General features: G+C 44.4%; 1 protein-coding gene across 1 annotated transcript in view; it reads left to right on the top strand.

Annotated features, from left to right (window-relative positions):
* The window catches only part of atg7 (autophagy related 7), a 192,780-nt gene that overhangs the window by 166,785 nt on the left and 938 nt on the right, over positions 1-25,057 (top strand). The window lies entirely within an intron of this gene.

Here is a 25,057-nt window from a genome sequence, read left to right as displayed (position 1 = left end):
TTTCCATTTTAAATCGCAGATAAAATTATAACATATTGTGAAACAGTTTTCAACGCACAGCACAGTGAACTAAAACTAGGCGACCTGGCGTAGGGTGGAGTTGGGGGCTGAGGACGTGTGCACTGGCAATTAATATAGGGTGAGCAATGCAGGATGTTAGCTAACACCACCCACTTTCTGAAACAGATTAATGGTCAAGTCTGAAACGTCTGCTGATTATTGTAAATCAAGGCTTTTGGCTGATGTGCTTCTGCCTGATATGATGCATATTTGGAGAAGAGAGTGAGAATGGTTCTGAGGCTGACTGGTTTGGTGCCCATGTGAAATGTAACCCTCCAGAGTTGTTTTGCACGTGGTATAAAACTGTCCTTCTGTTGCTGGCTTCTGTCAAGCTCCACTATGGTAAAAAAGTGTTTGTTCTGGTTGTTGCATCAGAGTGCTTTTTAAAAAAACATTTACTGTGGCGTCATTATGTTTTAATTGCCGCTATAATTGGACAGAATGTCTGAAACTTCAGGCATAGTTAATTCAGAATGAAGCATCAATGGCTTATCGCAGTTTTCCATCGTATTGTGCCCTTTCATATATGTGACTCTAGGAGTTGTGTTTTTGTAATGTTAGTTTATTGAGCAAAAACAACACTGGAGGAACGGGTCCTGCCCACTCACTTGCTGCTGCTTCCCTTCTGCTGTATGCTTCTCCCATCACTGAGTCCCACATTCCCCTTTTACCCCCTCTCTTACTCCCCCGCCCATTCCCTCCTACCCACATCCCTTCATCCAGCTTTACATTTCATCTTCTTAACTGACAATATTTTGTCTTCTTTTTAACTCTAGCTTTTGTCATTTACTCCATCCTTCTGCCAATCACTCCCCTTCACCTGTATGCACCTATTACTTGTGCAGGTAGGAACTGCAGATGCCGGTTTAAACCGAAGATAGACACAAAATGCTGGAGTAACTCAGCTGGACAGGCAGCAACTCTATAGAGAAGGAATGGGTGACCTTTTGGCTCGGTTAGTTTAGTTTTTAGTTTGAGAGATACGGCGATACAGCTGTATAGAAATACAGCACGGAAACAGGCCCTTCGGCCCACCGCGTCCGCGCCGACCAGTGATCCCCGCATATGAACACTATCCCACACACACTAGGGACTATTTACATCTATACAAAGCCAATTAACCTACAAACCTGTACGTGTTCGGTGTGTGGGAGGAAACCGAAGATCTCGGAGAAACCCCACGGGGGGAACGTACAAACTCCGTACAGACAGCACCCGTAGTCAGGATCGAACCCAGGTCTCTGCTGCAAACGCTGTAAGCGTTGTAAGACAGCAACTCTACCGCTGCACCAACGTACCGTTACTACAGCATTTTATGTCTATCCACCTATTACTTGCCAGGCTTTGCATTATTCCATCTGGTTCGTCCAGTGAGGCTAAATGGGTGGAGCTGAGAATTAAAAAGGGGATGGTCACCTTGTCGGGCCTGTACTATAGAGACTGAAATAGTCAATGAGAATTAGAAGAACAAATATGATTGTAGACAGCTGCAAGACCAATAAGGTTGTCATAGTAGGGGATTTTAACTTTCCCAATATAGACTGGGACTGTCATGGTGCCAAGGCTTTAGATGGGGTTGGATTTGTCAAATGTGTTCAGGGAAGTTTTCTCAGGCAATATGTAGAGGGCCCTACAAGGGAGAGGGCAAAGCTTGGAGCTCCTGCTCTGGAGGAGAAAGTGACTGATGTGTCTATGGGTGAACCGTTTGGGACCAGCGACCATTGTTCTATTAGTTTAAAATAGTTATGGATAAAGACAGCACAAGCACACGTTAAAATGCTGCATTGGGACAAGACCAACATTGATGGGATTAGACAGGAACTTGCTAAAGTTGACTGGAGTAGGAAAGTGGGATGCTATTAAAAGTGTGATGACAAAAGGGTATGCATGTTTCAGTTTGAGTGAAGAGCAAGACAGGTGGGAGTAATGCCCCTATCCCACTTAGGCGATTTATTAGGCAACTACAGGCAACTAGGCTGTCGCCACATGGTCGCCGGGGTATCGCCTGTATGGTCGTGAGTTGTCTCCTCTGTCGTCCAAAGAATCGTAGCGTTTTTCTGGTCGCCGCTGGATTTTGAAATGTTCAAAACTTTTCGGCGACTGTGGCCTTGTCGTAGCTTGACTTCTCCTGACGTAGGTGCTGTCGTAGGTTGTCGGCAGGATGACGTAGGTTGTTGCCAGTGCTGACTTCGGTGAATTCCATTCGCGACTACCTACGTCAACCTACGTCAACCGGCAACAGGTACCGGCGACTGAATTGTCTTACATTGACATTGCTTGTCTCGGGCGGACGTAGGTTGTCGTAGGTGTGGTCGTAGGTGGACATCCTAATAGGTCGCCGGTTGTCGGTAGCTTACCGTAGCTTGACGTCGACTAGGTGGTAGGTTGTTGTAGACATTGTCGTAGGGAGGGTCCAGTCGCCGGTTTTTCAGCTATGCTACGACTATGACAATCGCCGGCAGTGGCCGAAAAAATCACCTAAGTGGGACAGGCCCATAAGGGAGCTTGGATGACAAGAGAAATCGAGGCCATGGTCAAGAAAATAAAAGAAGGCAAGAGACAGATATAGGTAGATCCGAGAACCTTGCTTTCCTCCCACACTCCAAAGACGTACAGGTTTGTAGGTTAATTGGCTTGGTGTAAATGTAAATTGTCCTACAAATGTCCAAGTGTAGGATAGTGTCAATGTGCAGGGATCGCTGGTCGGGGTGGACTTGGGCTGAAGGGCCTGTTTCCGTGCTGTATCTCTAAACTAAACTATAAACATAGGTGAGGCTGCATTTGGAACATTGTGTTCAGTTTTGGTCACCCTGCTATAGGTGAGATATTGTTTAGCCCGAAAATGGTGCAGAACGATATATGAGAATGTTGCCATGACAAGGGCCTGATGTGGAGATTGAGCATTATCTTATAGAGGTGTATAACAAGCAAAATAAATAGGGAATCTCTTTGAGTAAGCAGGAGAATGAAGGGACTTTTTCACACAGAGTTGAGGGTATATTGAACAAGCTGACAGGAGGTAGTTGAGGCAGGTACTATAGCAACATTTAAAAGATATTTTGACAGGTACATGGATAGGGAAGGTTTGAAGGGATATGGACGAAAACTGGACGTGGGACTAGTGTGTTAATGAGGTGTCTTGGTTGGGATGGGCAAGTTGGGCCGAAGGGCCTACTTCTATGCTGTATGACTCTTATACCTCAGCCCTAACTCCTTTTTCCAGTTTTCTCCCCCTACTCTCATCATTCTGAAGGCTGCCAACCTGAAACATCTGTCCAGTCGCTTGGCAGATTCTGCCTCTCCCACCGAGTTCCTACAGGACTTTGTTTTATCCTCATGATTCCAGCGTCTGCAGTTTGGTGGGTCTACATATTAGTTCATTGTTTCACGCACACGCACGCTCGCACACACACATGCACACACACACACGCACACATGCACACACACACACACACACATGCGCACACACACATACATGCGCACACACACACGCACACACACATGCGCACATGCACACACACACACTCACACTCAAACACACACACTCACACTCAAACACACACACTCTCTGAAACACTCCCACACACTCTCTCACACACTCACTCGCACACATTCACACCCCCTCCCTCCCTCCCTCCCTGCCACCCCAAAGTTCCCAAAGTGGAAACACTCACTAAATCTATCCCAATTGAAAGAAGAAGGCCTCTTCAATGAGCTCCTTTTTCCAATCAAGTTCTCTCCCTGTGGTTATGTTCCAGATGTAGTGCGGAAGAACAGTCTGATGTCCTCGTGTGTGAGTCAGTCCTCCCTCCTCCCACAGTGACTCTTTGCTCCCCAGGGACTAGATTTGTCTTGACCTGCCAATATTTCAGTCATATGCCCAGGGAACAAACAGTTACTGTATTTCACCGTCTGGTTAAAGCATGTGATGTTCCTAACTTTGGAAGACTCTTGCCAAGCCTCTAGTTTAGTCTCCAGTTGCCAAGAAGATCCATTGAGCTGTAAGTGGATAGGTGAAATGCTTAATGTTGTTGTGAAGTGTATCTGTGCCCTCAAGTTTTTCCTTCATTGTAAACATTCACCCTGCAAGTTTATTTCTGAGAGGCGCCTTTGGATTCTAACTGGAAAGTTTATATTTATTTGTTTCGGATAGATGCCTTAATATTGCAGCATAAAGACGCTTTTTATTTAAAACGCAAAAGAACTGCCAATTAAACATATCTTCCAACGATGCCCACACACTGCTGGGAAATGTACACATGATTCGGACCATCCTTCAGCCTGCTTGGGGATACAACCAAAATACACGGAGCCTTCCCTTGAAGTTTATAAGATGTAGAAGTGTCTGACATTTTATTAACCGTCTCTAAATGCCCACGTACAATGGCTTTTGAGGCTATTTCAGAGGGCATTTGAATCAGTTATGTTACTGGGTTGTGACAGTATAAGGCAGGACACGTTTCCTTTCCTGAAGGGGATGCATTTTCTGATGATCCGTTAGTCATCCGATACTAGATTGTGTAAGAAGGAACAGCAGATGCTGGTTTAAACCGAAGATAGACACAAAATGCTGGAGTAACTCAGCGGCACAGGCAGCATCTCTGGAGAAGTGGAATGGGTGACGTTTCGGGTCGAGACCTTTATGCACTTCCTAATTTATTTAACTTACTTACTTAGACTTAGTTCCTCCCACACTGTTGAGTGCATTGGGCAGCAAGCTTTCGCCATTCTGTTCGGTTATGTGCGTTGTCTTTCACCCTCGAAACGTTTGCGTCCCGGGCTTCCAAATCCCTCTGGAATGTTCGCCTCCATGTGAGTTTTGGTCGGCCTCTTTTCCTTCTTCTGTCAGGTTGCCATGTCATTGCTATCTTAGGTGCACGTTCTGGTGACATTCTGAGTACACGTCCTGCAAATTTCATCCTGCGTCCCTCTATGTCCTGTCTGAGAGGCTTTGTTCCAGTTTCCTGGTAGATCTCCTCATTTGTGATGTGGTCTCTGTAGCTAGTCTTCAGGGGATCTTCCTTAAGCAGCGTTATTGGAATGCATCCAATTTATTTTTCATCTTCACATTGATTTTCCATGTCTCACTGGCATAGAGGGCTGTAGGGAGGACTACGGACTGGAAGAGCTTGACTTTTAGCATATGGTAGACAAAAGTGCTGGAGAAACTCAGCGGGTGCAGCAGCATCTATGGAGCAAAGGAAATTGGCAACGTTTCAGGCCGAAACACTTCTTCAGACTGATTTTTAGTATCCTGGATATCCCACCACTATACCATATTGTAGCAATGTTACAAAATTTTGAGATTTTAAAAATCAAGTCTGTAATTTATCCCATCAGATAAAGCATAAAAATAAGTTTAATTTGACACCTAATTCACTTTCATATCTCAAGTATTTAAAAAGTTATGGCCATTTTCATACTCGGAAATGAGCATCTTGTTCCCTATTGATTTTCTATGGACATAACAAAAAAGTTGTGATCGTGAACAGTCAAAAGCCCATAACTTTCTTAAAAATTAAGAGAACTGAATGAAATTTTCAGTTATCATAGATTGAAGCATTCTGAAACAAATATAAAATAATCTTACTTGGATGACCTGAAATTAAAGCATATAATTAGTTAGTTACCTAATTGTAGCTAATTTCAGACTTCAATTACTAGATCTAAACATCTATCCATTTCTTAATAAATGATTAACATTTTTAAATAGCCTAAATGTCCAAATAATATTCACAAATAATTCACAATAAAACATGATTTTAAAATCTCATTTACATTAATTTATAGGCCAAATGGAAGGAATTCAGTGTTCAATTGCTGTAAATAAATGCCCATTTAAATCAGCTTTCGAGTGGGTCCCTGTGGAACGCGCTGGTTTAGAACGTTCACATTGCGGTAGATTTGTGCCCCAAATGCCCAGAAAAATACTGCGGGATTTAATGGGCCCAAATTGAGCTACTCGCAATATTAAACTTTGTATAAAGGGATCTTTAGAAGCCCTTTTTAATGTAAAAATATACAACCTACCTTCAGCTGTCTGCTTTATGAGACCCTGCGGTTGCTGGTGTTCGCGGGTTCAGAGATTGATTTTTAAACTACTATAACTATTATTCAAGGCCTTTAAACCTAATAATAGCTTTTGCGACGGGGTCTTCCAGCGATTTTTCGTTAATAATTAACTAGGCTGAACATCTTCGATTTGAACAGCCTAGAGAAAATCGCGTTTTAAACCCGCCCCCTCTAAACGGCGCCAAAATCGCGCACACTCGCAGCGGCAGATTTTCAAAGACGCTTCAGGTAGGCTTTGCAACATACCTACATATTGGCTGCATTCTTCTAAAGACTGATGCAGCTTTACCAATTTGGGAGTTTGGAAAATCCGACACCCGAATTTATTTAATGACAAGACTTTAAATTTCCCAATCCTCATGATGAGATTGAAAATCACTTGTCCAAGTCAAATGTCCAGGCTCTTCCCCGACAGTCCTTTCAGGTGAGACAGAGGTTTACATGCACCTGCACATGCACATGGAACTCTCTGCCACAGAAGGTAGTTGAGGCCAGTTCATTGGCTGGATTGAAGAGGGAGTTAGATGTGGCCCTTGTGGCTAAAGGGATTAGGGGGTATGGAGAGAAGGCAGGGATGGGATATTGATTTGGATGATCAGCCATGATCATATTGAATGGCGGTGCAGGCTCGAAGGGCTGAATGGCCTACTCCTGCACCTATTTTCTATGTTTCTATGTTTCCTCCAACCTCATCTACTGTGTCCACTGTTCCAGGAGTGGACTCTGAGTATGTATCTGAGTACGTTGTGGGAGATCAGAGAGGAAATTACGGGAGCCCTGGGTGATATTTACGAGTCGTCTTTAAGTACAGGAGAGGTGCTGGAAGACTGGAGGGTGGCAAAAGCTGTGCCTCTATTCAAGAAGGGTTGCAGGGAAAATGCTGGCAGCTATAGGTTTGTGGGCTTCACATCTGTAGTTGGAAAGTTACTAGAGAGTATCCACAGTGAATGGTAGGGCTCTGGGGTGTGTTGTAGCGCAGAGGGATCTAGAAGTGTAGGTGCATGGTTCCTTGAAGGTGGAGTCGCAGGGATCTGAATCAGCACCACGGAGGCCCCTACAGCGGTGCGGAGAGGTCGGTGCGGCGCCCGTTGATAGTGCCGACCAACGGATGAAACAGACACGTGGAGTGGGCGTAGACGGCAGTGCGGCCTCGCGGCGATGGGGCCTCGGCAGTGGTGAAGCCGATGAGAGCGTGGGGAGACCACCGTGGGGGGAGAACAATGGACAATGGGGAGGGAGGGGGGTGAGGGGGGAGAACATTGAACAATGGAGGACCTGGCATGACGGGACCGCCATGAGGGAGGGTGGGGGGACAAAGGAGGAGCCAGAATGCTTTGTAACTTTGTCATCGCCGTAGGTGGCCGCTAATTGTATACCCTGGGTACGCAAGCAACGAATCTCACTGTGCCTTGTCACATGTGCCAGGTATTCCATGCCAGTCCAGTTCTGGGCACCGTGTTATAGGAAAGATGTTGTCAAGCTGGAAAGGGTACAGAGAAGATTTACGAGGATGTTGCCAGGACTAGAGGGTCTGAGCTATAGTGAGAGGTTGGGTAGGCTGGGACTCAGTTCCTAAGACCGCAGCAAGATGAGGGGTGATCTTATAGAGATGTATAAAATCATGAGAGGAATAGATCGGGTAGATGCACAGTCTCTTGCCCAGAGTAGGTGAATCAAGGACCAGAGGACATAGGTTTCAAGATGAAGGGAAAATGATTTAATAAGAATCTGAGGGGTAACTTTTTCACATAAAGGGTGGTGAGTATGCAACATTTTGCCAGAGGAGCTAGTTGAGGTAGGGACTATCCCAACATGTAAGAAACAGTTAGACGGGTACATGGATCGGACAGGGTTGGAGGGATATGGACCAAACGGGGTCAGGCAGAACTAGTGTAGCTGGGACATGTTGGGCGTTGTCGGCAAGTTGGGCCGAAGGGCCCGTTTCCACACCATATCACTCTATGACTATGTAACTGGAGAGAGATTAGGGCCCATCAGAAACTAATCATCTCTGTGTGGAGCTGCAGGAGATGGGCAAGGTCCTGGATGAGTATTTCTCCTCTGTTTTTACCGTGGAGAAAGACATGAAGACGGGGGAACTTTGGACAGTTAATGGAGATATGACTCCTATATAACGGAGAGACCAAGCGCCAGCTCGGCCATCATTTCGTTGAACACCTCCACTCAGTCCACCAACCTGATCTCCTGGTTGCTAAACACTTTAACTCCCCCTCCCATTCCCACACTGACCTTTCTGTCCTGGGCCTCCTCCACTGTCAGAGAGAGCCCCAGCGCAAATTGGAGGAACAGCACCTCATATTTCACTTGGGCAGCTTACACCCCAGCGGTATGTATATTGACTTCTCTAACGCCAAGTAACCCTTGCTTTCCCTCTCTCTCCAACCTTTCCCCTTCCTAGTTCTCCACCAGTTTGACTGTCCCCCTGATTAAATGTTATCTCTCTATGCTTTGTTGTCACCTTCTTCTAGCTAACAAGTAACAATTCTACATTTTCTTTGAACCATCCCCTTTGTCTCGTTTTCACACCTTACACTTCCTTATCTCAGTGTCTCCCTCTCCCCTGAGTATGAAGAAGGGTCTCGACCCAAAATGTCACCCGTTCCTTCTATTCAGAGATACTGCCTGTCCTGCTGAGTTACTCCAGCATTTTGTGTCTATCTGCTTACAGTCTCCTCCATTGTCAGAGTGAGGCTAAATGCTAATTGGAGGAACAGCATCTCATATTTCGCTTGGGCAGCTTACAGCCCAGTGCCATGAATATTGATTTCTCTAACTCCAAGTAACCCTTGCATTCCCTCTCTCTCTCTATCCCTCCCCCACCCAAGTTGCACCAGCTTCTCGATTTTACCCAACAAACAGCCTGTTTCCTTTATCATCATTACTTTTTTGCATATCTTTCATTCATTGTTCTTTATCTCTCTACAACATAGTCTATATCTCTCCTTTCCCTTTTCCTGAACTAGTTTGAAGAAGGGTCTCTACCCGAAACGTCACCCATTCTTTCTCTCCAGAGATGCCGTCTGTTCCGCTGAGTTACTCCAGCTTTTTGTGTCTATCATTGATTTAAACCAGCATCTGCAGTTTCTCCCCACATCCTAAATATGTTCAGTCCAATTCCAATGACTTAGTCATTATACAACTTTACCATTGGAGAGCCCTGGTTTAAGCCATGCGTGTACCATGACAGAAAGCAACCCGTTTCATGCTTTGGTACAGTAACCTATGATGGCATTGACACTCCTATTAAATAGCACTCACAGTTCATGACACAGTTTTAAACCTTATTAAAGTCTCATAGCATTAAGTCACCCTTTGACTGATTGTGGTGTCAATATGCCTTGTGAATTAAAATCAATTTGAATTTGAGGATATCGCTTTGGCAGGCCAAAGGATGCTGGTCTGGATGTGGATGTCAGAGGTATAATCAGCTAGTTTGCAGATGATACCAAGATTGGCAGAATCATGAATAGTGTTGAAGTGTTGTCTTAGGCGACAGGGTGATAGTCACGTGTTGATATAATGTGAGTAATGTATTTTGGGAGTACAAATGAGGCCATTTGAAACTCCACTCCATTACTTTTTCCATTGAAGTGTAAAAGAAGCTGAGGGTCGATGTGGGCTATTTCCTGTACCTCCCAAGTTGAATTTCACGCCCACATTTTTAGTTGTATCATATTCATTCTAAGGATCATAGGGTCAAATCCAATTAGGTCTTTATTCTTTTTATGGCAGTTCAAACACAGTGCGTTTACTTTTCCTTGCACTTAGATATCTTATTATTCCCAATGTTGAATTGCCCAGATTACACACTGCACCCTGTAATCAGAGAACCACAGTGCATTATTATATATTTTCAGAAGGTCTGCATAATGGCTGCATTGAAGATCTTCCAAGAAAGTTTTTATAAACAGTTTCATTCGAGTCGGGCAAGATCAAACCATTTTAATGTATGGGCCAGGTCATACAGAGTACTGGCTCTTAATATGAATATGCATCAGGATATTGTAATTAGAGAACAAGCATAAAGAAACATTCAGTAACTAAGAATAGCGTATATTCTCCAGTTCTTGAGAATAATCCTCTGCTTATTGTGAAGGGGTGTCATATCATTTGATAATGTTCTACATTTTACTCAAGCTGTGCTGTGGAGTGGATCATGACTTCTAATAGACAGCAGCAAGAGGTAGGTTGGTTGACTCTGCGTGTGTGTGTGTGTGTGATGGTTCAGTGCAGTTTTTTGTTTCCTGCTCCCTGCTTTACGGTTCCTGCATCAGAGTTGGGTCCCGCTCGCGGTTTGTGGTGCCATTTCTGAATAAAGGTCCAAAGATGATCAGTGAACAGTTTACCCCAGGCCAGTGTCACAGTCATAGCATGCGTGCCCTCTGTACAAAAATCTGATCGTCAAAAGCTAGGAAACTGCCTAAGATAGACACAAAATGCTGGAGTAACTCAGCTGGACAGGCAGCACCTCTGGACAGGAACGGATGACGTTTCAGGTCGAGACCCTTCTGTCTGAAGAAGGGTCTCGACCCAAAACGTCACCAATTCCTTCTATCCAGAGATGTTGCCTGTCCTGCTGTAAACCAGCATCTGCATTTCCTTCTTATACTAAGAAACTGCCTTTTATTGTTATTCAATCAGGGTAACAAATCATTTTGGAAAGACACAAAATGCTGGAGTAGCTCAGCGGGTCAAGCAGCATGTCTGGAGAGAAGGAATGGGTGACGTTTCGGGTCGAGACCCTTCTAACAAATTATTTTGTTCTGATTTCTAATTAATGTTTTGATTTTGATTTTTTTTATTACCATGTTTAATCCAGATCTTAGAACTGCAGAAACAAAGAATTCATTTTTATGTGAAGGCCAGTTTTAAATGGCTGTTCTAACCTGTTGTTATACCCCCGCCTTACTGTATCAGATTGCATCGGCAAGTATTCCAACAGTTCTGCCTATTTTTCTTGCAGCATTTCATGCTTTCATTTTGTTCCCACTTTCTCTTCATTGGCAGCATGCTAGTAAAATGGTACATTTGTTTAGAAGCATATGATCCGAGCTGGTCAGGAAATATGATGGGAGCCTGGCTGCAGCTTTCTCCTAAGGCTACAGAATAATTATACATCAGGAAAACAATTCAGTCCATGTTGGTTTTACTATAGATAGACACAAAATGCTAGAGTAACTCTGCAGGACAGGCAGCGTCTCTGGATAGAAGCAATGAGTGGCGTTTCAGGTCGAGATCTTTCTTCAGACTGTAGGGCTATTATAGACAATAGACATTAGGTGCAGGAGTAGGCCATTCGGCCCTTCGAACCAGCACCGCCATTCAATGTGATCATGGCTGATCATCCCCAATAAGTACCCCGTTCCTGCCTTCTCCCCATATCACCTGACTCTGCTATTTTTAAGAGCCCTATCTAGATCTCTTGAAAGCATCCAGAGAACCTGCCCCCACCGCCCTCTGACGCAGAGAATTCCACAGACTCACCACTCTCTGTGAGAAAAAGTGTTTCCTCGTCTCCGTTCTAAATGGCTTACCCCTTATTATTAAACTGTGGCCCCTGGTTCTGGACTCCCTCAACATGGGGAACATGTTTCCTGCCTCTAGCGTGTCCAAAACCTTAATAATCTTACATGTTTCAATGAGATCTCCTCTCATCCTTCTAAACTCCAGAGTGTACAAGCCCAGCCGCTCCATTCACTCAGCATATGACAGTCAATTATTGACAACATTGGCTCCAATACACCATGAAGTACCTTTACTGGTCATTGAAATGACTGTTCTGGGTTTACTACATTCATTTGTTAGTAGTCGCTTATCTATGCTTCCAAACCACCTTCCCTCGGCTTCCCAGGCTGAAACATTTATAGAAACATAGAAAATAGGTGCAGGAGTAGGCCATTCGGCCCTTCGAGCCTGCACCGCCATTCAATATGATCATGGCTGATCATCCAACTCAGTATCCTGTACCTGCCTTCTCCATACCCCCTGATCCCTTTAGCCACAAGGGCCACATCTATCTCCCTCTTAAATATAGCCAATGAACTGGCCTCAACTACCTTCTGTGGCAGAGAATTCCAGAGATTCACCACTCTCTGTGTGAAATTTTTTTTCTCATCTCGGTCCTAAAAGATTTCCCCCTTATCCTTAAACTGTGACCCCTTGTTCTGGACTTCCCCAACATCGGGAACAATCTTCCTGCATCTAGCCTGTCCAACCCCTTAAGAATTTTGTAAGTTTCTATAAGATCCCCCCTCAATCTTCTAAATTCTAGCGAGTACAAGCCAAGTCTATCCAGTCTTTCTCCATATGAAAGTCCTGACATCCCAGGAATCAGTCTGGTGAACCTTCTCTGTACTCCCTCTATGGCAAGAATGTCTTTCTTTTCCTAATCGGGCCTTTCTCTCCCCGGCCACCATTCAGATAATAGTCTACTTTCCTGTTTTTGCCACCTAAGTGGATAACCTCACATTTATCCACATTATACTGCATCTGCCATGCATTTGCCCACTCACCCAGCCTATCCAAGTCACATTGCAGCCTCCTAGCATCCTCCTCATAGCTAACACTGCCCCCCAGCTTCGTGTCATCTGCAAACTTGGAGATGTTGCATTCAATTCCCTCGTCCAAATCATTAATATATATTGTAAATAGCTGGGGTCCCAGCACTGAGCCTTGCGGTACCCCACTAGTCACTGCCTGCCATTCTGAAAAGGGCCCGTTTATTCCTACTCTTTGCTTCCTGTCTGCCAGCCAGTTCTTTATCCACATCAATACTGAACCCCCAATATCGTGTGCTTTAAGTTTGTATATTAATTTCTTATGTGGGACCTTGTCGAAAGCCTTCTGAAAGTCCAAATATAACACATCCACTGGTTCTCCCTTATCCACTCTACTAGTTACATCCTCGATAAATTCTATAAGATTCGTCAGACATGATTTACCTTTCATAAATTCATGCTGACTTTGTCCAATGATTTCACCACTTTCCAAATGTGCTGCTATCCCATCTTTAATAACTGACTAGCAGTTTCCCCACTACTGATGTTAGACTAACTGGTCTGTAATTCCCCGTTTTCTCTCTCCCTCCCTTTTTAAAAAGTGGGGTTACATTAGCTACCCTCCAATCCTCAGGAACTACTCCACAATCTAAAGAGTTTTGAAAAATTATCACTAATGCATCCACTTTTTCTGGGGCTACTTCCTTAAGTACTCTGAGATGCTGCCTATCTGGCCCTGGGGATTTATCGGCCTTTAATCCATTCAATTTACCTAACACCACTTCCCGGCTAACCTGGATTTCACTCAGTTCCTCCATCTCATTTGACCCCCGGTCCCCTGCTATTTCTAGCAGATTATTTAAGTGTTCCTTAGTGAAGACAGAACCAAAGTAGTTATTCAATTGGTCTGCCATGTCCTTGTTCCCCATGATCAATTCACCTGTTTCTGAGTGCAAGGGACCTACATTTGTTTTAACTAATCTTGAGGAGATTAATACAACTTGAACTTGTATGTAAGTTGAATACAGTTTAAACTTAAATCTTCGGTAAAAAACAGCATCTGCAGTTTCTTCCGACACTGTTGAATTTGATGGTCGACTTGCTGCCCTCTACACATTACCTTGAATATCTTCATTGTTTTTTAGTACAATGACTCAATCATTGCCATCTCGGGAATATTTTTCTGTCTTGGCAGTGAAGTTCTCTTAGCATGTTGGTCGCAGTCTCATGCTGCCTTCCTATGCATTTCATCTGCTACCAGCATCTGCAGTTCCCTCCTACACATTTTGTCTACACCACAGCAAAATCTCCTCAAAGTGTGCCTACTGTGAAGAGGTTCTCTGACCGAGAATTCTGCAACACCGTCTCTCATTGCTATGATTCTTCTTACTCTATGGCCACGTTTTAACCCACATTCGCTCCTCTCAGCTAACAATGGACCATTCTACATTTCGTTATCATCATCTGCTCGAATCTATCGTTTTCACACCTTATCCTTCCATGTCGCTGGACTCCCTCTCGTTTCACTCTCAGTCTGAAGAAAGGTCTCGACCTGAAACGTCACCCATTCCTTCTCTCCAGAGATGCTGCCTTTCTTGCTGAGTTACTCCAGCATTTTGTGTCTATACTCGGTTTAAACTAGCATCTGCTGTTCCTTCATACTAATTAATTACAATTGGCAAAGTGTCCAATAAGATTGCTAGATTATGCCATTTTCCTGTCCACCTGCATATTTCTTAGCTTATTCTGCAATGTTTTCACTGCCTTCATTATCTCACCATCCATAGTTGATAACCTTGCATTGAGCATCTGATATGTTTAATTTGAGGTCAATTCTGAACTATTGGTGATCAGCAACCCCTCCGGCTTCAGTTGGCACTGACCACCAACCAATGTCAGTATTTCCTTCCCTTCAGCCGGTTTCACATCCATTACAGATGTTTACTCTTTAAACCATCGAGCTTTGGCCCTAATTCATTGTTAGCATGTAGACTGGCCCTTTAGTCGTATCAACTGCATTGTCTGATGAATCTTGCACAATGTTTGTAGTGTTGCACGTTCCTAATCTGTCAGCACTTGTTACAAAATACTGCTATGGACAATCTGTTTGAAACTGTTCTTTTCTATTTTGGTCTGCTGCTTATCAGAGTACACTATTTCAGATCAGGCCCCTATGTCCAGCCTTTATGTAGCTCAGTATTTTTTCTTCAAATTTTTCCTACTCTCATCTCTGCCTTATTTATGATGCCATCCCCCAGCTCCCTTGTTCCTACTTCCAGTAATCTTTTAACCATCCAGCTTCCAGTTCTGCCTCCAATTTTAAACAAAGTGATAAGTGATTTTTTTACCTCGGGAGAAATTATCCTCTTTTTCAGAAGCACCATCTCATCACTCTGTTCCTCGGAACAAGAGGACTCCAGACTCTACACCATCTACATCTTCCATTCTTCTTCCTTTGATTCCCTGAGTTGTCTGTCTCTCTCTTTCAACTGTGTAGGAAGGAACTGCAGATGCTGCTTTAAACCGAAGATAGACACAAAATGTTGGAGTAACTCAGCGGGACAGGCAGCATCTCTGGAGAGAAGGAGTGGGTGACTTTTCGGGTTAAGACCCTTCTTCAGTCTGAAGAAGAGTCTCGACCTGAAACGTCACCCATTTCTTCTCTCCAGAGATGCTGCCTGTCCTGCTGAGTTACTCCAGCATTTTGTGTCTCTCTTTCAACTACCTGTTTTAATTAGTCCAATCCAGCTCCTCCTTGCACAGCACCAGAATCACCTGAAGTAAAGTGATTCCTATGTCTTTGGTGCATTATCGCTCCGTGTTTGTCTGTTCTCTGCCTTTAGTGCATTTAACTAGTCCATTAATCTGTATGCCTCAGCTGCATTGTTCAACTCCACAAGGGTGGCCTTGCTGGATTTAATTCATTTACCGACATTTCCCAGTGAATCTCTATGTAAAAAAAAATGCTATCCCCACTCAGTTCTCAACCTATCCTCCAGGAATCCATTCTTTGTCCCACATTTCTTCCCCCTTTACATTCACAAGCCTTGGCCAGGTTGTACAAGATCACAAAGATGGCTCCCATGCTAACGATCCCCAAATTCACTTCCCCCCCCCCCCCCCCCCCCCCCCCCGACCTCTCATCCTTTTCTGTTGCCTTTGGGTTGCTTGACATCCATCTTTGGACAATTCTGTATAACCTTGAACTAAATAGCTGATAGTGGATTTCAATCCTGTCACAGAACACTGTTCCAACATCATCCTGATTGGTAATTAGCTCCATGATGCCCCATGCTATTTTAGAAACATAGAAAATAGGTGCAGGAGGAGGCCATTAGGTCCTTCGAGCTAGCACCACCATTCATTGTGATCATGGCTGATCGTCCCCTATTAATAACCCGTGCCTGCCTTCTCCCCATATCCCTTGATTCCACTAGCCCCTAGAGCTCTATCTAACTCTCTCTTAAATCCATCCAGTGACTTGGCCTCCACTGCCCTCTGTGGCAGGGAATTCCATAAATTCACAAAGTTTTTTCTCACCTCAGTCTTAAATGACCTCCCCTTTATTCTAAGACTGTGGCCCCTGGTTCTGGACTCGCCCCACATTGGGAACATTTTTCCTGTATCTAGCTTGTCCAGTCCTTTTATAATTTTATATGTTTCTATAAGATCCCCCTCATCCTTCTAAACTCCAGTGAATATAAGCCTAGTCGTTTCAATCTTACCTCATATGACAGTCCCGCCATCCCAGGGATCAATCTCATGAACCTACGCTGCACTGCCTCAATCACAAGGATGTCCTTCCTCAAATTAGGTGACCAAAACTGTACACAATACTCCAGATGTGGTCTCACCAGAGCCCTATACAACTGCAGAAGAACCTCTTTACTCTTATATTGAAATCCTCTTGTTATGAAGGCCAACATTCCATTAGCTTTCTTCACTGCCTGCTGTACCAGTAAGCCAACTTTCAGTGACCGGTGTACAAGGACGCCCAGGTCTAGCTGCACCTCCCCCTTACCTAACCTAGCCCCATTGAGATAATAATCTGCCCCCTTGTTTTTGCCACCAAAGTGGATAACCTCACATTTATCTATATTATACTGCATCTGCCACGCACCTGCCCACTCACTCAACCTGTCCAGGTCACACTGCAACCTCCTAACATCCTCTTCACAGTTCACACTGCCACCCAGCTTAGTGTAATCTGCAAACTTGCTAGTGTTGCTCCTAATTCCCTCTTCCAAATCATTAATATATATGATAAACAGTTGCGGCCCCAACACCGAGCCTTGCGGCACTCCACTCGCCACTGCCTGCCATTCTGAAAAGGACCCGTTCACTCCTCTTTGCTTCCGGTTCTATCCATGTCAACACCCTACCCCCAATACCATGTGCTTTAATTTTAGTCACCAGTCTCCCGTGCGGGACCTTATCAAAGGCTTTCTGAAAGTCTAGATACACTACATCCACTGGCACCCCTTCATCCATTTTACTTGTCACATCCTCAAGAAGATTAGTCACATCCTCAAGAAGATTCCAGAAGATTAGTCAAGCATGATTCCCCTTTCATAAATCCATGTTGACTTGGACTAATCCTTTTACTGCTATCCAAATGCCCCATTATTACCTCTTTAATAATTGACTCCAGCATCTTTCCCACCACCGAAGTCAGGCTAACTGGTCTGTAATTCCCCATTTTCGCTCTCGCTCCTTTCTTGAAAAGTGGGATAACATTAATTATCCTCCAATCCACAGGAACTGATCCTGAATCTATTGAACATTGGAAAATGATCACCAATGCGTCCACTATTTCTAGAGCCACCTCGCTGAGGACCCTGGTATGCAGACCATCAGGCCCAGAGGATTTATCATCCTTCAGTCCCATTAGCCTACCCGATACTATTTCTGGCCTAAGGAAAATTTATTTCAGTTCCTCTACCCCCTTAGATCCTCTGTCCTCCAGTACATCTGGGAGGACAGAGGATCTAAGGAGGCAACTCTATATTGTCACTACAACAAATTATTTCACCTCTACTGAATAGTTCTCTTTGTCCTGACTTATTTTTAATCACATTCCCTTCTCCTTTCGCCCAGTGCCTATTTGTGAATATTTACATACAAGTACTCATATACATACAATTTTCATTTCATTCATATCAAAGCCCTCATATTTATTTGATGGATGTTGCAAGAGCCCTATCAATAAAGCAATCACAGTTATTATATTGATAGCTGTATATATGTCATCAAAGGGTGATTTAATAAAATTCAACACATCTGCCAGATCAGTCACATAATATTGTGTAGTTCAGTTAATAGGTTTTGTTCAGAAACTATCAGTGTTATTTCTTAGAACATGACATTTCATCTCAAATCATAGCATTTCAAAATGAAGTCCCTGCACCTTCAAAGTCATTGGCAGGTGTATGCTATTATTTTGATTTGTGTTTGCATGGGCCATGTCTTCATTATCAGAAGCAACGTTCCTGAATTACAAACTTCATTGAACTCTCACCTGCCGTTCTCCGCAACAAAACACAGTGTGTCCCAGGTGTGTGGTCTAACAAAAGAGTTCATTATTTTCCTTAAGTCTAGGCTGCTTTGATGCCATCTGTGTATGATATGCCCCCAGACTGCCCTTCATCCTACAACTATTAACCACTAAGGGATTTTCCATTCGGCTCATTTCCAAACATTTTGTCTTAAAGTTGTAAAGTAATTATTTCTATGTATTTGTGGTAACAAGTTTTGCTATATCGATCTGATGTTTTATTAAGTATGCATTATGTTCATAAGTATGTATAATATTACATTAAAGAGTCTGAGCAGCATCAAATCTTAAATTATATGTAGTCTGAAGAAAGATCTCGAGCCGAAACATCACCCATTCCTTCTCTCCAAAGTTGCTGCCTGTCCCGCTGAGTGACTCCAGCATTTTGTGTCTATCTTCAAATCTTAAAGAATGCTTGGTATCTTGCTGCTTCTTTTGCACAGCAGTTCAGAATATTTTGAAGCCGTACTGCAACACTGCAGCATCAGCCACTAGACACAGCACAAGATCTGCTCAATATATTCCAACACCAATAGTGCTTTGTGCTCAAAGAATGAATTATAGGATTGTCTGTGTAAAGAAATGAGCTGTGGCTGCTGATTTTATTAATCCTGCTTCCTCGTAATGGAGGCGATGACTTCAATGTTGTGTTTATGCTTTCTCCTAATATCCAACTCATGTTTTCTTAGCAGACCAGCATGATGGTGAACTTAAGTGCACACCCTGCTAATGTGTGCTAATGTTGTCTGACTGCAGACAGATGAATCCCCTCTCAACTATGTTATATTACACTGAGGGCCATGTAGGGGATGGGCAGCATTTCCTTATCTACTTAGAACAATGATAGATAGCCAGCCAACAAATCTCCGTCCCGGAGAGTTCAAAATACCAGATGTGTTTACTGTTATATGGCTCACTGAAGCAATTAGTGATTGTACAGATACTCTGGGATGGTTAAAGATGGAATCAATCCACCGCCAGGTAACAGTAGTGGCCACAGTAACCCTTTCACCCCTAAATATGAAGGATGCACCTGCATACCACTCTAAAACCTGACACAGTTCAAGTCCTAAGATAGACACAAAATGCTGGAGTAACTCAGCGGACAGGTGGCATCTCTGGATAGAAGGAATGGGTGACGTTTCGGGTCGAGACCCGTCTTCAGACTGAGAATCAGGGGAGAGGGTGTCAGGTGTGAAAACGATGCCAAGATGAAGGGTTTGAAGAAGGGTCTTGACCCGAAACGTCACCCCTTGCCTGTCCTGCTGAGTTACTCCAGATTTTTGTGTCTATCTTCGGTTTAAACCAGCATCTGCAGTTCCTCCCTACAACATTTGAAATGCGGCCTACACCGTTGCCCATGCATGACTCAGGCATCCTTTGCATTCACCAGCATTTCAAAGGTTGAAAGTATTGCCCATCAACCGCACTGTTTAGTGACTTTTTCACTGTTTGGAGGACACTCAGTTCTAACAGCCAGCTCTCACTGCTGCTGGTTAGATAGCAGAGTATGTTTACCTGGGTTATCGTTGCTGCCAATGATGTTTTGTGTGTGTCGATCAGGCACGTTCCGTGAGTAATTACTCAGGGTAGGCAGTCAGTTGGCTTTAAAAAAAATCTTAAACCGCGCATGCGCAGATTGTTCTCTCCGTAAGCTGTCAGTCAACTTTTATAAAGTCGTCAAAAGCCAAATCTCTTAATAAAGTACCGTATTTCCCGGCAATGAAGATGCACCCCCATTTTGAGTCGCTAAATTTTGAAAGAAGGCTGGTGAGACATAGAATTTCTCACACTCAAAAAAATAAAAATAAAGAAACCAATTTGCCCAAGGCTTCCAAATCTCCTTCATTCTGAATTACTGAATGGGTGGGGGGTGGAGGGTGACGGCAGGTGGAGAGATGGTGGGAAAAACGGGAGCACACCAGGACAAGTTGAATCAATTGTGATCTTATTGAATGACAATACTTGTTCAAGGGACCAATTGGGGGAAGAGTTCCATTCACAGCATGTAGGGAGTCTGGTCAGGGGTAAAGTTGCGGGGAGGGCAGGAGCATTGAGAAGAAGGGGGTCGGGGATCATGCCAATAACTCACTCACCGCTGCCGCGGCGCTCCGGGCGCGGAGCTACCGCATTGTGGCCGGGGAGGGAAGTAGCTCGGGTGGCTGCGAGGGCTGCGAGGGCTGCTGGGACCGGACAGCGGACGCCACCTCAGCGCCTTTTGCCGGCCCGCTCACCTCTGGCAGTGCTCTCCGTCTAAACATCTCTCACCTGCCGCTCGCCAGCTTTGCTCATGTCAGCCGATGCCCGCAAATCCTTAAATTCCGACAGCCGAGTAACCTCAATTGGTCTCTTGATCGGAATTTAAGGATTTGCGGGAAGCGGATGACATGAGTGAGGCCGCCAAGCGGCAGGAGAGAGGTTTTCAGACGGAGAGCACTACCAGAGGTGAGCTGACCGGCAGAAGGAGCTGAGGTGGCGGCCGCTCGCTGCCAACCGAGCTGTCTGGTCCCGGCGGCCGCTCGCAACCACCCGAGATACTTCTCCCCCCGGACACAATGCGGTGGCTCAGTGCCCGGAGCATCGCGGCAAGTGAGTTGCTGGCATGATCCCCGTCCCCCTCCTTTTCCCCTCCCCAGCGGCGCTGTCCTTTTACAGCCGCTTCCGTCAGCTGCCAGCAATGAGGGATAGACTTGGCTATCCCTCAGTACAACAACATTGTTCTTGATGTTGCTGTACTGAGAGATAGCCAAGTCTATCTTTCTTGGCTAACCATCCAACTTCGGCTTTCAAGACACATGTAAATTTGCGTGCCTTATTTTTGGGTAAAAAGTAGTCTTCATTGCCGGGAAATACGGTATTTAAAAACATATAGCACCAAGAAATGTACTTACCACATCATTTGTAATCAAACTCCATTCTTCTCTCTTTGTTCGATCGATCTCTTAGGTCAGCATTATTCTCCCATGCCTTTACTATTGACATTTAATAATTACCATTTTATAATTTTAGTCAGGTTAGGCAGTGCCTACCTTGCCTCCCCTGACAGCACGTGCCTGGTGTCGATATACCCCATATCGATATACCCCATACCCCATGATTCAATTGTGGAAACGCCCATTATCGGCACAGAACAATGCATAATTCCCATGTTACTCCATTGACTCCATTAGACCTCACGCTGCCTCGGCAAGGCCAGCTGCATAATCAAGGACGAGTCGCACCCTGGCCACTCCCTCTTCTCCGCCCTGCCATCAGGCAAAAGGTACAGAAGTGTGAAAACGCACACCTCCAGATTCTGGGACAGTTTCTTCCCAGCTGTTATCAGGCAACTGAACCATTCTACCACAACCAGAGAGCAGTCCTGAACTACCATCTACCTCTTTGGTGACCCTCGGATTATCTTTGATCGGTCTTTACTGGCTTTACCTTGCACTAAACGTTATTCCCTTATCACGTATCTTTACACTGGATGGCTCGATTGTAATCATGTCTTGTCTTTCCGCTGACTGCAGGCAACAAAAAGCTCTTCACTGTAGCTCGGTACACGTGACAAACTAAACAGAACTGAACTCTGCGCATTGCATCTCTCGTTAGACTGCACTTGTCATTGCTTGGGAAAGAGACGTGATGCATTTTAAAGGGGAGTTGTGTTTGGTCTTCACTCCCACAATCTGGCCCCATATAAATGGCTCTTTTAGTTTTTGACTGCAGACTATGGCACCAACAAAGAAGACTAGCTGACTCGTTGAAAGTGCAAATGGATCTGGGTAATCGTATGTGTTGGCCAGCCCTCCAACACAAGACAAAGTGTCTCTTATTAGTTGGGCCCCTCTGAAAGCATGTTTCTCAATCATATGTATTCTGCCTATCAAATGTGGCAAACAATAAAACTAAAATCTCTGGTCTCCGCATGGCATTGAAGAATAATCCCTCCTCCTCAGAACCATTCACATAATGTTCAATGATGAGATCACCGGGCATGAGGATGTAATCACGTTCAAAACATTGCATTCGTCAGCGCTTTCAAAACACAATACCACCTTGTATTAATCCCCCATGTGAATGTTTCTTCTTTGTTTGGCATGGGAATGATGTCGATTCACAATCTTTCTGCAGGGCTTGAGATTTGTTCACTATTTTTAATTCCTGACAGGAAGCAGACTCTGAATGATTTCTTCATCCTGACTTCATTCTAAGCTCATTTATTTCCTGTTTTGAACATTATTTGGCAACTCCGAGATGCTGTTTGTTTCTGTTCCCACTCTGTCAGTGCATTGTTTGCAATTTGACAGTTTTGCAATCAATTATGTTGACTCTGTTCCAAATTAAGTGTGGTTAAAAATCTCTTTACAAAGCAGGAATACCAAATGAACACTTGACACTGAGTGGTAGATGCCTCTTAAATGAGAGGCAATTCATGTTAGTTAAATGTCTAAATGATACCGAAGAGGGGGGCATATTTAAGAAGCAAACTTGGAAATTCAAAGAGATTTGGATGAATTTGTAAATGAGAAATGATTTAAATTTGGTGTAGCGATGTGCAAGATGTTATACACAGAATAATATTAGGAAGCATTATCTACTCAATGGTGCCAATCTAATCAGATGGGATGCTAAGAGAGATCAGGGAGTGGTGAGATACATGAACTCCCCATGTTCATAGAGTGATACAGCGTGGAAACAGGCCCTTCGGCCCAACTTGTCTACACCGGCCAACATGTCCCATCTACAGTAGTCCCACCTGTCCGTGTTTGGTCCATATCTCTCCAAACCTGTCCTGTTCATGTACCTGTCAAGTCGTGTTCAGTCATTGCAGGACTCTGGTCCAGAGGAAACAACATGGGTTCCATTCCTAGTGAAAGAGTACATGTCAAAGATGGCTATTGCCAAATCATACCATCAGCTTGTGTCTAAGATACCATTTTAGCTTAGGCCATTGGCCACAGTGACAACATCAAACACCATAAACAGATGCAGAAGAAAAGTTAAATGAATCCCTTAAATCAGAAAGTGTAGATACGATAAGATGACTGGACAATTGCTGGGATGTTCAGCTTCACCATGATGTTTGCCAGTCCAACGTTAACTGCTTTAATTGTACTCAACCAGTTCCAATGAGTGGACTGCAGGCTCGACGCCAAGCTCACAATATAATCATTCCGAACTCTATCGCTGTTTCGTGAATTCCAGAAAATGCCTCAGGAACATTCTCAAAGTCTCCTGGGAGAAAATGGAACAAATGTGCCAACTGTTGAGGATTCTCAGCTTGCAACTCCATTCAAACTATCGAAAGAGTAACAAGGGAGGCTCCTGATCAACAGCATCGTGGAAGCTCAGCGTTTACAGCCGAACAAGGGCAGTACCTCCCCAACAACTTACCCGCCTGTCCCACTATGCATCACCTCCTGCTTGGTCTGCCACCTTGCATTAGACTTGTCGGCCACCTCACAGCTCATAGAAGTCAAGGTCACCCTGAGGATAGACACAAAATGCTGGAGTAACTCAGCGGGACAGGCAGCGTCTCTGCAGAGAAGGAATGGGTGACGTTTCAGGTCAAGAACCTTCTTCAGACGGAAGAAGGGCCTCCGCCCGAAACGACACGCATTCCTTCGCTCTACAGTTGCTGCCTGTCCCGCTGAGTTACTCCAGCATTTTGTGTCCATCTTCAGTGTAAACCAGCATCTGCAGTTCCTTCCTACACAGGTCACCCTGAGCATCCTCCACCATGTCAGGGAGAGGGTGGTCAACGACCAGAAACTCAACTAGATCACAAACAAAAGGCTGGATATTTTTAAGAAGCCTATATTTATATTTATAGATACTAAAGACCTCGATGGGTATAAGAGGAAGAATCAGAATGTGAAATTGAATGACAGTGTGGTCTCAATGGGCTGAACGTGCTTCTATTTTACATATTTGCAAAAGACACCCCCACTTGATTGTCACCCCAATTCCATCCTTATAATTAATTCCCTTCATTTTGATCGTACCAGTGTACGGGCGACACGGTGGCATAGCGGTAGATTTGCTGCCTTACAGCACCAGAGACCCAAGTTCGATCCTGACGATGGGTGCTTATCTCTACATACAGAGTTTGTACGTTCTCCTCGTGACCTACGTGGGTTTTCTCCAAGATCTTCGGTTTCCTCCCACACTCCAAAGACGTACATGTTTGTAGGTTAATTGGCGGTGTAAATGTAAACGTCCCCAGTGTGTGTAGGATAGTGTTAATGCGCAGGGATCGTTGGTCGGCGCGGACTCGGTGGGCCGAAGGGCCAGTTTCCGCCCTGTATCTCTCAACAAAACTAAACAAAACAATGTGTGACATGTACAAAATGCGGAGCAGTTTGTCTGCTAGACTCCTGCAGCTCTCTCAAACTCACCTCCTTTATCACTAAGAAGGCCATGAGCAGGAGGCACAGAAGCAACCAGTGGTCCAACGTTTCATCTCCACCAATTACTCCCCAATCATTCCCATGCAAAGCTGGACGGTGCCCTCAAAGCTGCATACCATACGGACACAGGCACACATTCCTTCTCTCCAGAGATGCTGCCTGTCCCGCTGAGTTATTCCAGCATGTTGTGTCCCTCTTCAGTGTAAACCAGCATCTGCAGTTCCTTCCTACACAGTTCACCCTGATGATTGTCTTAACAGGAAGAAAAATGGATGGGAAGTGTACACACCGTGCATGGAAATGGAAACGGGAATACTGGAGAATTACTTTAATTTTAATTCTGAATAAATGAATGAACTGTAAATTCTGGTGAGATGTTAATATAAAAGAAACATGGGAGCCGTGTTATTACTCTTTCCTGAACATTGGTACATTTACGAAAATGATCCCAGAAATGA

This window comes from Amblyraja radiata, chromosome 18 (genome assembly GCF_010909765.2).
Source record: "Amblyraja radiata isolate CabotCenter1 chromosome 18, sAmbRad1.1.pri, whole genome shotgun sequence".
In the NCBI taxonomy this organism is placed as follows: Eukaryota; Metazoa; Chordata; class Chondrichthyes; order Rajiformes; family Rajidae; genus Amblyraja; species Amblyraja radiata.
The sequence above is the reverse complement of the archived record's forward strand: the minus strand, read 5'-3'. Positions and strand labels throughout refer to the sequence as shown.